Genomic DNA, 15,258 nt, shown 5'->3' on the forward strand with positions numbered 1-15,258 from the left:
TTTCTGTAAGAAACTCTCCATAGTAACTACTTATTTTGAGTATAATGGTATATTTCATCTTGTCTATTTGTTTAAATTTTGTTTGGAATCTACTTTTTTGAAAGTTTTGTTTGAAAAGTGCCAAAGGCGGTCTGAGAACTGACAGCTCTCTAAGTCTCCAAGGATACGAATCTTCTGCCTGTATGGCTCAGAGTTTGGAATTTTTAAATTCCCACTTCCAAAAAATGTGCATCCAAACCAATGGGGAACAAAGACACACGAACCTCCTTATACATCCGAAGAAGATCGTTTCATAATAGCTAACCAGGTCCTTTTATATTCTAAAACTCAACAGAGCTTTACTTAACCTTAACAGAACTTAACAGAAACCTAAACGAGAAGAGCACTCATTGGCTGCTGCAGCTACAGTGTTGTTGCTCATGTGTCCCTGCATCCAATCAGCCTCCTATTCATGTGGTCCTCACGCCTCCCCAACCAATCACTGTCTCACTACCAACTGACTCTCAACCAACTCTCAACTGACCACCTGATCCGCAGCTGAGCCCTTCCCAGAATGCTTTTCGGTGAACAGAATTTAATAATTTTAATATATTTAACATAGGTAAAAAATATTCCTATCTCCTATGTGCATCTTTGATTTTGCCACCCTACTTTATCTACCTGATGATGAAGTCACAGTTTGAGCTCCTTCACAAATCCCATGGAAATTATTAAATTCTAAAACTAATTAGCCAAGTTCCTACAGTGGCAGCTATTCAAACCTGAGTACACAACATACATCTGGGTATTATGCATGCAAAGTGGGTAACAGGCTGTTCAAACCTGCTTTATCTTCCTAGGAGTAAACCAGTGACATGGTGGAGAGGCAAAGGAGAAAAAGCTTCAGCCATGATGTGCTCCAATGCCATGAAGTTAAAATAAAGAGCATCTGATCTTGCTATAGAAATTACAGTATGAAAGACAATAAGCAAAATTGCAATGAGACCATATAGCAGAAAAAGTGTCAGAGCAAGACAGGTTGAACCACCTTGGAAAACCTAATCTCTGATTCTCTTCAGATGTGTTGATACAAGAATTGGGTGCATTTCTTCTACAAAGCTGTAAAATCTGACTTTGTAAACTTATTATGAGATGATGATGTTTCCACTAAAACTAATTAACAAAAAATAGAATGAAAGCTGAATTCCTATTCAGTTTTTGAACTATTGTAAACAGACTTGGAGAACTGCAAACACCTAAAAAACATTCTAAAAACCCCATCATTTAGATATAACTCTTATCTTTCACTTTCTCAAATAAACAGCTTCAACATTTTCAGCTTCTTATTTGTATGAAAGCCTTTGTGGGCACCTAAAAGATATTTGAGATGTTTGATATTTTTATAATGTGAAAATTTTGAGCCACCTAAAATAAAAAAAACCCACATATTAAAAGCTTTTCGGGCACTAAGTTGAACTAGAATTGCACATACAAATTTTCCAGTGTTTGACAGTTTACAAAGGCTTTCTTGAAACTGTTACACACTTCAATGCAGCATTAGTTAAAAGTAGTATTTCAGCTCTTGTATTTTCCAAAATTATTGTGTTCTTCTAGGGGAATTTATGAGACATCAGTAAGCTGTTTGTCTTTGATCAAATATTGTAGTAGTTCTTAGTGGCCAGATGAGAAACCCAATACTTGGTCATTGTCTCTCATGCCTTCAACTTTGAACTTTGCTGAAACTGCAATGAGCTTCATATGTCAGTTTTGACCAGCAGCCCTTTAACTAATGACTTTCTAACCATAAGGAATGAACCTAAAGCAAACAGAATAGATTTTTTTCTTTATGATTCATATTTAAGAACGAAAACAGTTTCTGACTGGTGGTGTCATATGTTAAGATATTTATTAAGAGTAAATGAAGCTATTTTATGCTAATGAAATATTTTTAGAAAACCTCCATGGTCAGATGCTTCAAGAACTCAGCAGTTCAGGATTTTAATAAATATGTAGTCTAAGCTTGTTTTTTTTTTCATAAAAGTAATGTTGACTGCTTTGCAATGTATCCGTTCAAGGTAATGTTCAGGGACATTGACCTACAATAACCCTCTTGATTAGCTTGAAAGAATTTTCTTTCTCTTAGGATTAAAGTTTTGCTCCTAGTAGCTTTACTTCTTTGAAAAATTGGTCCTTTTAATAGTGTAGGCATTTACAAAAAAAAACCAAAAGGGGGCTTTGGAGCAGAAAAAACATCTTACTCTTGCGCAGTTGCATACTTCTGGTTTGCAGACTGAATAAGGTTTGGATAAAGAGCAGCCAAACCAGACAGCCTCCTAAATATTTGGAAAATTATACAACTATCCTTATCACTACTGCTATCCTTACTAGTGTTATTCAATGAATTTTATGGTATCACTTTGTGTACTTCCAGACTATATGCTTTAGAGTTTGTAATCAAGTCCAGAATATACTCAATATATGTTCCATATTTCCTCATAACTTTTTTTCTAATGCTGATATCCTAAAGTATTTTATGTTCTCAGCATCCCCATAGCTTTAAGCCACATAAAAAGTAGAGAGTGTTCATTTTGTACTGAAACATTTGTTATATGTATGGAAGAGTTTAAAAATTACATTTTCAGAAATGGAGTGATGTTGGTATTTATTACATTTGTTTCAACTTCAACATATCTTCTGTAAAGAATTTGAAATAACTGGAAACTCATAATGTTACTGATATTCATAGACATCAAGAAATCTGTATTCCAACATATTATCATAGCAAGCACTGCTGTGTTTTCATATTTTCAGTATGTTCCTTTTAGGTGAGTAAATGATGCTCCCTAAGATATCTGTAATATAAACAATAATACTTTCACTAAAATGAAATGACCAACCTAATGTTTTGGACTCCTTGATAGATTAGCATAAACCATAGAAGTAAACAAAGACACCACAAAGTCAATTAAGAGTGACAGGCAAAAAACATGTGACTTGTCCCACTGATATCATGCAGATATGGAATAGCTGAGGGTTTGGACAGGTTTTTGAGCTGCCTTTGATTATATCAAATGGCCAGGAGATGATGGCAAGGGACTCCAACAGGTTATTTTAAAAACTTCCTTTTGTCTGTTCAATCTTGCTCTGTGCAGTAGAAAATAAAATTGTCCTCTAATTCTCTAAGAAAACAATTCTTTTCTATCCTCCTATTACTTAATTGTATTGATTATATCAATAAAAATTTATAGAGATTACACTGTGCATGAGCAAACAGTATATGTCCTTTCTTAACCTACTCCATCCATTAAAAATGGGGGGGTTTATGATTTTTATGATTTATGATCAGAAATTTAAGCATGAAAACATTGTGTTAATTTTCACAAACTAAGATGACAATGCTATTAAAAATAATTAAGCATTTAATACAGAAATAATTGTAATCCCCATCTAATTATGCTAATCTTTTAAATTCCCTGTGCAGGCTTTCTCTTTCCTTTTTGTTCAAGTCCATACATATTGTTTCCACTTAGAAGCAGCCTGTCATCCAAATAGACAGGTTACTCAGCCTGTGTTCAAATTTACATTTATCAAAGCAATTTGAATCTTGAATTTGGCAGTTACTAAAGAAAACATGTTTATGCAAAAAAAAAAAATCTGACCAGCTCCATTCCTCTTCTATGACTGCCAGTTTTTCTGCTGTGTTTGGGAGCCTGACATATTGTCAGTAATGGATAGGTTTTAACAACTTTTTTTTATTGTTTCTAGAAAAACCAGAATAAAACAGACCTCTTTCCTCAAAATTCCTAGAGAAACTATAAGAAGATGCCTTCCTTTCCTTCAGCCACTTTTATAGTGGATATGCTGTAACTTAATACAATGTAATTTTATTTGCTATTTAAACTACAATTCAGGAGACAGTAACTTAATACAAGTAAACTGGATTTTGGAGTGGGCTTCTGTCCATTTATAAAGCTGGAGAAATATGACATAGGCTTTGTTTGAGAACTTAAATTGGGCTAGATAATTTAGTTATAAATTTTATTTTCACATTAAAGTTAGGAGTGTTGGAAGGTGTGAAGGGATTCTGTCTGGTTTTGGAATTGAGGCAAACAGCTAAGTACAGAGGATGTATCTAGAAAAGTAATATTTAAACATTTAAATAATGAATTCTTAAGTAAATATTGGGTTATAAAACAAAGAATCTTGCTCTCAAGAGAAATTGGTGGTATCACATCTTTTAAAGTTTTGGTTTATTTATACTTCTTTGCAGATATTCTTTGCAGAAAATCTTCCACTTAGATATTGTTGACAATAAAAATCACTTACACTACATTAAAAAAAATAGAAGTTATACATGGAAGATATGTATTCAGAGCAAGTGAAGTGAAAATCATTGGCTGGTAAATATTCATGACTAATTAGACTTATGCAACTATAAACTCAGTAGTAGTTATACAGGAAATTATTAAAGGACAATATTTTAAGACTATCTTTAAGAAAAAAAAACCCTCTTTTTTCTGTTTATTGAAATCATCTGACAGTAGAAATGGCCTATGTCCTAGAAGTTCAGCCTAGAGCTTCTGTTTTGGTTTAGAGATTTTTTTGAGTAACACAGTAATAAAATAAGGTAGAGAAGCACAGTGAATGCATTACTGCCAGAATAGTCTGTATTAGCAGAAGCAGAACCAACTTATTGAATAGCTGTAAAAAAAAAGGGCGAGAAAAGTAAAAGAGGTGTTTTGAGATCTAGGCACTGCCTATGAAGGCGTTAGCATATGGCCACATTTGAAGACATGGTGCCCTTATGCTCTGAGTCTCAGGAAGATGAGCTGTAAGGAGGTTTAAGACCAGTGTACCACAACATCACACACAGGGAAAGTAATTCAGGCTGGAATAGGCCTCAGGACATCTCAAGCCCAGCTTCTGACTACAGCAGGGTCAGCTCTGATGGCAGAGTTGGTCCTGAGGAGTAATGGCAAATCCTTGTTTCCTCCAAGCAGGGCCAATTCCTCTCAAACTCGTGCTCTGTGAGGACTCCAGCTCTTGGCAGCAAGCTTTTGATAGCTAATGTTAGGAGGAAATGTCTGATGAGTACCAGTTGTTGGCTCCTACACTTTACCCATTATCTTACTGTGGTGGTATTGGGACTTTCAGCAGAACTTTATCTGTGCTATGAATTAAGCAGTGACAGGTAGTATTGCAGTAATAAAATTCAAAAAGCTATTCTGTCATAATATTAAACTTTTCACAGGCAATTTTAGGGGACCAGAAAGTCTGTTCTAGGGGATTCGCAGACCCGGTTTAAGACTTAAAAACTGAGTTCTAAAAACTGATTCCAATAGACAGCTTGCTATCCTTTTTAGGAGGTTAAAATATGTTTAGGTGGAAGAATGAAGGCTGTTCAATGCTAGCATGCCAAAAACCAGCCCAGTTTGTGTTCATTAGCCATACTTGCAAAGGAAATGGCAAAGGAGGGGAGAGAAAGGAAGCTTGCAAGAGAAAGATCTTGTCAATGAGCACCATGAATCTATATATATAGTATCTATCTATCTATCTATCTATAGAATATATATATATAGTATAACTAAAGGCCTTGATCTTTATCGGGGCTTGTTTTTCCCCTTCTATTTTTTAATGGGTCTTCTAGGTCTGACTACTTTTTCTTTACTTTTCATTTCTACCTTATATTGGATAAGCTGGCCCCATGAAAATGAAGATGAAAACCATTATTTTTTTCAGTAAACTGTTACAAATATGTTTAACTAGAATTTATTCTACTACCAGTACTTTCAAAACTGATTTTTATGTTTGGTGGTTTTTTTAACATAAGCATGTGCTTACTGAAATAGGAGATAGTTAAAGCATTATAAGTCATCCCCAACTGCAGTAGAGATACTGCATTACTTCTGTTAATAAAATTTTTAGAGTGAAAAAATTTACTTCTGAATGGTCAAATGGTTAGCTAGTCACAGCTCATGTGTGTGGTGCCAGCTGTTGGGGTGGAGTGTCTGTGTTAGGAGATTAAAATTTAGTCTACTCTATTTCTCTTAAAGGGGTTTAGAAGTAGCTTGATAAGTCAGACATTGGAAAGACCATTGATTCTATGGAGCTTTTCAGTCTTTCAGAGAAGTTCATAGTAAGAAGAAATGGTTGGAAAGTGAAATTAGGCAAAATCAACCATGAATGCAGCTGTCATTTCCTAGAAGTGCCACCTGGCACTGGAAAAATATGTCAGGAGAGTGACAAGATCTCCATCACTTACTGCTTCAGGGGAAAAAAAAAAAGAGATACCTAAATAAAAGGTTAAAACCACTGGGGGAAAAAAAAAGCAGGACTGGAAAGAAAAAGGGAAGAAAATCTAGTCCAGCCATAATATAAACTTTAGATATTAGGTGCAATCTGTAGTCAGCGTGATCTATAGAATGTGTGCAGACAGGCAGTTACAGCTTCCTAGGGAGGTGGTTGATGCCTCAAGCTTGTCAGTGTCTAAGAGGCATTTGTATTTTTGATCAGCCCTGAATTTGTCAGGTACTTGGATTGCATTGTCACTATAGGTCCTTTCCTGTGGCACTTGAGTAAAACCTTATAAAATGAAGGCCTAGTTGTCTTTGTAAAATTATGGCTCAGGCCTGTTACTTCGGCTGGAGAAGGACTGTGAGAAAAGTTCATGAGAAGAAAAACAATTAGTTTTTATCCATGAAAATGTAGTGTCAATAGAGGCAAGAAACCTAAACAACAGAAAGAGAAAATAGCAACAAGGCTGCACCTCTTATTTTTCTGAATGCTTAGAATGCTTATGCTATAGGTAACCAATAATAGTATGTTGTAGTTAAATAATAGCCAATGAATCTATTGTAGTAGTTAAGCAACCAATGGATAACTAACAGGAGTGATAAACATACAAAAGTGTATAAATGACACTGGCTTTTTAGAATAAACACCTTTTTGTCTGGAGTTGTTGGTGGGGTTTGTGTGTGTCATGTCCATCTCAACAGTGACACCCTCCAACTGAACTATTCTATCCTTTTCTCTTTTAGAGCCTCATGCAATGCTACTAATACTGGACCTCCAATATACTTGGCACATTCTTTGGCAAGTTATATTTCGGGGATAAATTATTCTTCTGCCATGCTAGGTTGCCTGCCAAGAGCACAGTCTTTTATCACATTTATAAATTTTCTTTGAATAGGCATCTTTCTTTTTAGATGAACAATCCCTGTGTACTTCATCTGTATGGGCCTTTGTAAAAAGTCTGAATTTTTTTCAGAGCGCAGCACGGGGAATTATTATAGTATCTGAAATTTGTTTCTGCTTTTTAAGAACTCTCTCTACTGAAGAGTAATTGCATTGGAAGAATGGATCTAAAAGAAAATAATTTAAAATCCCACATACACACAAAGTGGTAATTTGAAAGAATTTTGGAGCTGGAAAGCTGTTGAGATTTTTGTCATGCACAAACCCTAAGATGCTATGACTAGGTAGCCTAGCAGTTTCACAGGAATAAAACAGCCTTCAGAGGTCTGTATACCTGCTGTGCTCACAAAAGTCAACATGGCTACTGTGCACAATAGTCTCCTAATTGCTTCAGGAGAAACTCACGATTTCATTGTACATATATACATACATACCTACATGCATAATGAAAGCTTTGGCAGTTTGATAGGAATGTACAGTTAGTGTGGCCAAAGGAAAAAACCATTACATACTCAATCAAACTTATACATTCTCGTTTCCATAGTACTACTCCTGCACACTTGGTGTTCTGTTTAATAGACTAGATTTGTTGTTTTGTCTCTTCTCTAGGGTCTCTCTTCCCTATCGGACTATCTCTTTTTTTCTTCTATGTATAGGAAGATAATGCCTGTGATAACTCCCTCTCTCTCTGCCACATCTGGATGAAATGGGCCAGCATTTTCATTACTAAGAGATGCTAGCAGAAAGATTTTTGTACTCATGCAGATAATGTGGTGATGATGTTTGTTCCCCTAAAAAGACAGGCTAAACCAGGAACTTACTTACAATAACATTTCCACTGCAATACCATGTAATCAAACTGAGACCCAAAGAAAAGCAGAGATATTTGATGTTTCATTCTACTGGGAATGATTTTTTGCACCAAAAAATTGCTTGACAGACATTATACAACTTTACAGTAATTGTTACTAAAATAAAAGATGTCTGGAAAAAGTGCAATTTCACACACAAATAGGAATAGGAGTCTATCAAGTATAAAAAACAATCTTTAAAGTCCATCCAGTAGCACAAAATATTTGTCATACAAAAGTGTACTTCTGTGTATTGTATTATTTTCAAAACATATTTTGGAATACCCCATTTTTTGGTAATTTAGATCAAAACACAAAATGCTCTCCATAATGCTGAGATACCAGTACTTCAGATTTATGGTAAATTTATTATTTTGAATTTTACCCAATAGATGTTCACACTCAGAAACCCAAATCCATTTCAAGTGTTTGATGAAATTTAAAATACATACTCTAACAACAACAAAAAAGTATTCTTCAAGGGAGGAAAGAATGTTATCTGCAAGGTTAAACTTAATGGAGGGTCTTGTCCTTATCTTTCCTCAGGTTTTTTTTTGTTCCATCCTGTTGAATCCTCCTCATATTAAATGCTTTGACAGGAACAGAAAGTAAAATCTGAATTTGGCAGATAATAGATAATTTTGAATTTTTATTAGTCACCGAACAAGCAGACAAAGCTTTTACTGAAAGTGGAACACAGGAGTGACATGACACCTGAATAATAGTGCAGAAATAGTGTCAGGACACTGGGCAGGATAAAAGAGAGCTCTTTGTGCCTCCTGTATATGAAATGAAGTGCCAGTTTATTTGTTTGAAGAGAAATAGAAAACAATGAATATTATAGCTCAGTGAAATACATAGGTTGCTTATGCAGTCTTAATGCTGCTGCACATTCACACAGAAAGCTAGCAAATTAATGCCATAGTGTGCATGTATGTGTCTGTTTAAGTAATATAACTATGAATGGGTAGGGAGTGAATGGTTGTGTACGGATCAGCTAATAATATGGAGGATGACAAATTTCTCCATGTCCTTTCACTCACTTACATGTGATTTCTCACTTAATTGCAGATTTTCTGAATGTGAATTGTTGATAAATACTAGTCCTGCTTATGTCAAAATGCTCAAAAACTACCCTTTTCCAAGACACACAAAGTAAGAAATTATTTGTTCCATTGTTAAAAACAGTGTCAGACAGAAAAGAATGCCAGGACACTCAGGATTTTTATTAATATATAATATTTATCACACCTGTCCAATTTTGAACATGTGCTCACATACAGAAGCATTTTCTGCCTTACTAATGTTACTAATCCTGCTGGTGAAGAGCAAAGGCTGTTAGACCAGTCTTTGCTCTCTAAAATACAGCAGGTTATTAAACATACTCTCCAAAGTAACTGAAGTATGACATGCAGCCCTGTTAGATGGGTGCAATAAATAGAAGACATTATAAAAAGAGATTTACAGAATCTATTACTGTTTCCTGCTGAAGACAAATACAAAATGTAGTCCTAAAGGTGACATATGATAAGGAATTGAATACTATAAAGGTTGCTTATGCAGTATTTTTTTTCCCTAGGGGCCCAGTTTAAAGCAGGCCAAGCTGAGGACAATGAAGAACAAATATTAAAAAGTGCTCAAACCTTGAGAAAACATGAAAAGCCATTGAACAGATGCAGAGATAAAATCTGAACAGCTGCTTTACAAAATCAATTAGGAAAAAAAATCTGGAAAATTATAAAAAAACACATTATTTTGTTCATCATGAAAAATCCAGTAAAAGGATCATTGTCTAGTAAAACAAAGGCAATTCAGCAAAAATATGTGACTTATCTTTGCCAGACTGGTTGCAGCAGTTTACAAAAATCTGTCCATTTGTCTTAGACTATAAGCTTGCTTGCAGACATTGCCAATAAGTCTTGCCATTACTTTTGACATCACAAGTGTCTGCCTGTGGAAACGACAGAGCTGGTGATCAAAGCATAAATGCAATGTAATGCATAAACAGTTTACAATCTGCATATGACCTATGCAGTCAGCAATGTTCATATCAGAGAATAAAAAAATCTAGGAAGGTGAGGTTGTATAGACATCTGAACACATGAATCAGAAAGAAAATTAAAACTGATGAAAATGTCCAAAGGACAAATATTCCTATTTTACCTCCTTGCTTTGATAATGTTTCAGATTTATAAAACTATAAAAGTGGAATATACTGACAATAACTGAAACTGTTGTGAAGTAAAAATATATAATTAATAATGTGAGTATTTCATGTTTGACCTTCATCCCAAAACACTTGATCATATGTTAAAAATTTTGGATCTGAACCTATAAGCTGTACTGCAGATTGTTTCTTTTTTACTGGTGTACTACACAAACACAAAAATCTGTCTGCAAACCTAGGTAGAACAGACCTTGTGAAACTGAGCTGCTACACAAACATGTACTTACTATTTAATGCAAAATATCAAATTTCTGCGTGATATATTTGGAGACTTACTCTGCTAGCTGGAAGCATTCCTTTTCCAAATTGTTCACCTTTCCCTCAAACTCATCATGGAGAGCAGTCAGGTAAACATTCCTACTCCTCTCTGGGAGTAGAGGAAACATCCATCCATCCATCCATCCATCCTCCTCTCTACACTCTTGATTATATATTACTTATACTACAGGTTCCCTTGGGAAGTGGTCACAGCACCAGCATGACAGAGTTCAAGTAGTGTTTGCGCAATGCTCTCAGGCCCATGGTGTGATTCTTGGGGTGTCCTGTGCAGGCCAGGAACTGGACTTGATGATCATGATGAGTCCCTTCCAAGTCAGCATATTCTATGAGTGTATGATTCTAGGATTCTATATGAAGTGATGAACCTCTATGTGTCAGAGGGAAATAAAACACAGGTAAGCAGAAATAATATCACATCTCTTTGTAAACTGAGTATTTGCCCACCCCTTCTATAAATACAGTCTGCTAAAAGTTTGAATACTTCTTCAGATCTTTGACCTATTCCAAAATGAGTTTACAGCACAGGTTTTTTCTCTTGGTTGAAAAGCTAGCATCTAGAATAGCTAATTCACAAAACTTTGCAGAAATGTACGCTATTGAAATTTTAAGCATCTAAAGGCTAAAAGAAAGATTGTACTTACAATTTAGGCAATCAGCCACCCTTTCAAACTGATGAATGTTTACTCTTTTTCAGTAAAACCCTAATGATTTTTAAACTCTGAAATTATATATATTTCTTAGCTCCCTATTCCATTTATTCCATTCTTCACTACATCAGTATACAAACTTGCTGCTTTTGAGGAGTTTTTTGGCTGGGTTTAATTTTCTTTTTTTTTCCCCATTATGAGTATGCTGGCTTCACCTCAATAGGAAAGAAACATTTATTAGAGCACATTCCAGGATATGACAAAGTTAACTCTACATTCACTCTACAGCCTTCAAGATTTTGCAATGGGGGCAGACAGCAGTCCCCTTATGTTGGACATTTCTTCTGGTCTGTTTCTCAATAGCTTGTGTCCTGGCATCTTTACACCTGCTGCCTGACTAACAACTAAAATAAGATAGTAAGATTCAGTGTCAGTTTTCATCTGTTATTGAGAAAGTACTCTACATCATGGAATCATAGATTCATTAAGACTGGAAAAGACCTTTAAGAAAGTCCAACTGTCAACCCAGCATCACCACCATGTTCATATTAAACCATATCCTCAAGTGCCATATCCACACTTATTTTGAACGTTTCCAGGAATGGTCACTCCACCACAAACTGGGAAGCTTGTTTCAATGTTTGACAGTCCATACTGTAAAAAAATTTTTCCTAATATACAATCTAAACCTTCCTGGCACAGCTTGAGGCCATTTCCTCTTACTTATCACTTGTTGCCTGGGAGAAGAGGCGTAGCCCCACCTGGCTACGACCTCCTTTCTGGTTGTTGTAGAAAGTGATAAGGTCCTTCTGAGCCTCCTTTTTCTTAGGATAACCCAAATTCCCTCAGTTACTCCTCATCAGACCTTTCCCTGTGCTCCAGATGCTCCACACCCTTGCTCAGCTCCACTGCCCTTCTATGGACTCGCTTCAGCAACTCAGTGTCCTGAATTGAGGGGCCCAGAATTGAACCCAGCACTCAAGGTGTGGCCTCACCAGTCCTGAGTACAGGGGGATGGTCACTGCCCTGGTCCGGCTGGCCACACTATTGCTGATCCAGGCCAGGATGACGTTGGCCTTCTTGGCTACCTGGGCATGGTTGGCTCATGTTCAGCTACTGTTGACCAGCACCCCCAGGCTCTTTTCCCTAGGCATCTTTCCAGCCACTATCGCAGCCTGTAGTGCTGCAGGAGGTTGTTGTGAACCAAGGGCAGGACCCAGCACTTGGAAATGTTGAACCAGTTGAACCTGAGGCCAGTTGGCCTCAGGCCATTGATCCAGTCTATTGAGGTGCCTCTGCAAAGCCTTCCTGCCCTCCAGCAGATCAACACTCCCTCTCAGCTTGGTGTTGTCTGTGAACTTGCTGAGAGTGCACTCCTGAAATGACAGGAGAAATAAAGGAAGACACTCATAAGGACACTGCCAGTCTGAAGAATCAGCACAATGAACTAGCAAAATTAATCTGCTACTTTTAGAGTGTTTATTAGTAGCTCATAGACCTGGGTCATACAGCATATTACCAGCCTTTCTCAGCATTGTCATTCAGGTTGAATTTTCACATAACAAACAACCTTTGGTATCAGTAATCACTTTCAGGTGACACTCAAGGAGCAATGAGTTCTGGGAAGCCTCAGGAGGAGAATCTGTGGGTGACAAACATGAACAGGAAAAATCAAAGCATACAAGGACTTTTGGAAGGCTGGAGCTCATAAATATGATTGTCTGTTTGTGGCACAGAAGGGAAGAAATTCCTGTTTTTTTTACCCAGCTCCTAAGTTGTATACTATTTTGCCTATCTCTTTGAACCAGCCGTAGCACAGACTTTCTTAACAATTCCGCAATAAGTTTTTAATGTAATTACTGGTTTATACATGTGCCAGGCATAACATGGCAGCAAAATCTTTGTGCATACTGTTGAGTAAGCAATACACAGGCACAGCCAGAGTGCCAAATATTTTCAAGAATAATGCAATTGTCTTTGTCTAAGAAGGATGAAGGGTCGTGCTAATAAAGAAAAGGGCTGTACCCTTTGAGGGAAGAAGAGAGGGAGAGAAAGAGAATGGATGAAAAAATATGAGTTAAGCAGGACCTGCTAAAAGTGCTAGGAAATGCCACTAAATATGGAAATGCAAGTGATATATTATAAAGTGATCTGCCTGCAAAATTAATTCTAGGGACCCAGAAGAGAGGACAAAACCATAAGAAAGAGTATGCCCTTTCTGCATGTTGTTGGGGTTTTAGTTCTCCTACTGTTTTTCTCTTAAAGGAGTTTTCCCCATACATGTTGCCAGGGGGACAAATTACTGATTGCTTAAGGAAAACAAAGGACCTGGCCACAGAGGGAGGGGTGCATCTCTTTCACCTAGGTTTGTGGGTAGTCAGTTCCCGGCATTTGGACAGAGAGAGAGGCTGCTTCTTTGGCTGCCTTCCTTCTACTGGAGAAACCCCGGGATCCCAAGCCCGCCTTTCCCTGCCCCACTGGGAACCGGGCTGTGGCCGCCCTGCTCCCGCCATTGCTTTCAGCCTTCACTACTCTGTAACCCCGCTGTGCCCTGCCTGCCCAGACCTCCGGGGGCTCCTACCGCAGCTCCTGAGTTTGGATACATCTCGTCTGCCACCCGGGATTTGTGCTCATCACTGCTGTTCCAGCCTCCTGTTTCCGAGGGTCCGGCCGGACACCGGGATCGGCTGCCCAGGGGTTTGTGAAGCCTTTGTTCCATCCCTCCCTGGGATCCCAGGCCGCCAGTGCCGCGTGCTCCCCGAGCTCGCTCCGGAGCGCCCCCTGCAGCCGCGGGGGAACCATCGCACCTGCCCTGCTCACCGGGAGCCGCCAGCGCCCCTGCCGGCTGCGAGCGGAACTGCACCCGAGGGGAAAGGGCCCGACAGCCGAGAAGGCTGGGACTGGGTTTATGATTGTTTGCTGTTACTGCCATGGTTATTGTTGTTTATTTGACTTGTTATACACATACAGATATATAATAGCAAAGAACTGTTATTCCTATTTCCCATATCTTTACCTGAAAGCCCCTTGATTTCAAAATTATAATAACTCGGAGGGAAGGGGGGTTGCATCTGCCATTCCAAGGGAGGCTCCGCTCCTGCCTTCCATAGCAGACACCTGCCTTTCAAACCAAGACACATGTAAACACTATACACACAGATGAAGAAATCCCAGCCCCTGTATTTGCCATTCCTGGGGGATTTTCAGCATCTGTACCCTCCTCCACTTTTCAATTACTAACCCAATGATCACAGCTGAAATGGTTGTGTGGCCAGCACCCAGGGAGAGAAAGGAGGAAGCTGAGAATTTGCCTGTGTGTTACCCTGCTCAGACTGTGTATTTCTGTAATGATTTTGTCATCTCATCTCCCACCACCAACAGATGCAGCAGAGAGAAAGAGAAGTGAAAAAACCAATAAAATTCCAGACATCTCTGCTGCCAAGTACATATTTTGGTTGCTTATTCAGCTCTATTTTAGTATTTTATGTTTCATGATTCACTTTTCATCTGGGAGCCTGTTAAAACTCCTTCAAGCCTCTGAATAGTCTACAGTTAGGTTTTTGAAACAAAGGCAACTATTACTGGTTTTAATAAAAAGTTATTTTGTTGAAGTCAGACATGCTTGTTAAAACATCACTGCACTTTTCTCTTAAAACTCATCAAGCTATTTAAGTGCCTAAAGAGAAATGAAGGTTTTCTTAAAGTGTAGTTCCAGCCCTGCTGAGTCAAACTATGTTTAGGTTTATTGGAACTACAGGATCAAGCTTGTGCAATTAAAATGTTAGAATTGCCTTCAGTAATTGAACGTCATAAAAACCTCTTCTAGGCTTGTACTTCACAAAAAATAAACAGACTTCTGGAGTTGGGGGGAAGTAAAAATGTTGACCATGTTATACAAGGGCATTTTTGCTCTTCAGAAATTTCCAATACTACAAGAATTGTTTTTTCAAATTAGAACAAAACTGTAACAGATAGACATTTTGCAAATGCCAAAACACTCTAAAATTATTTTACAAAATTCACTGAAATGAAACATTTAATTACTTTAAAGAACACTTGAATATTTGACTCAGTATTTCAA

This window comes from Corvus moneduloides, chromosome Z (genome assembly GCF_009650955.1).
Source record: "Corvus moneduloides isolate bCorMon1 chromosome Z, bCorMon1.pri, whole genome shotgun sequence".
Lineage (NCBI taxonomy): Eukaryota > Metazoa > Chordata > Aves > Passeriformes > Corvidae > Corvus > Corvus moneduloides.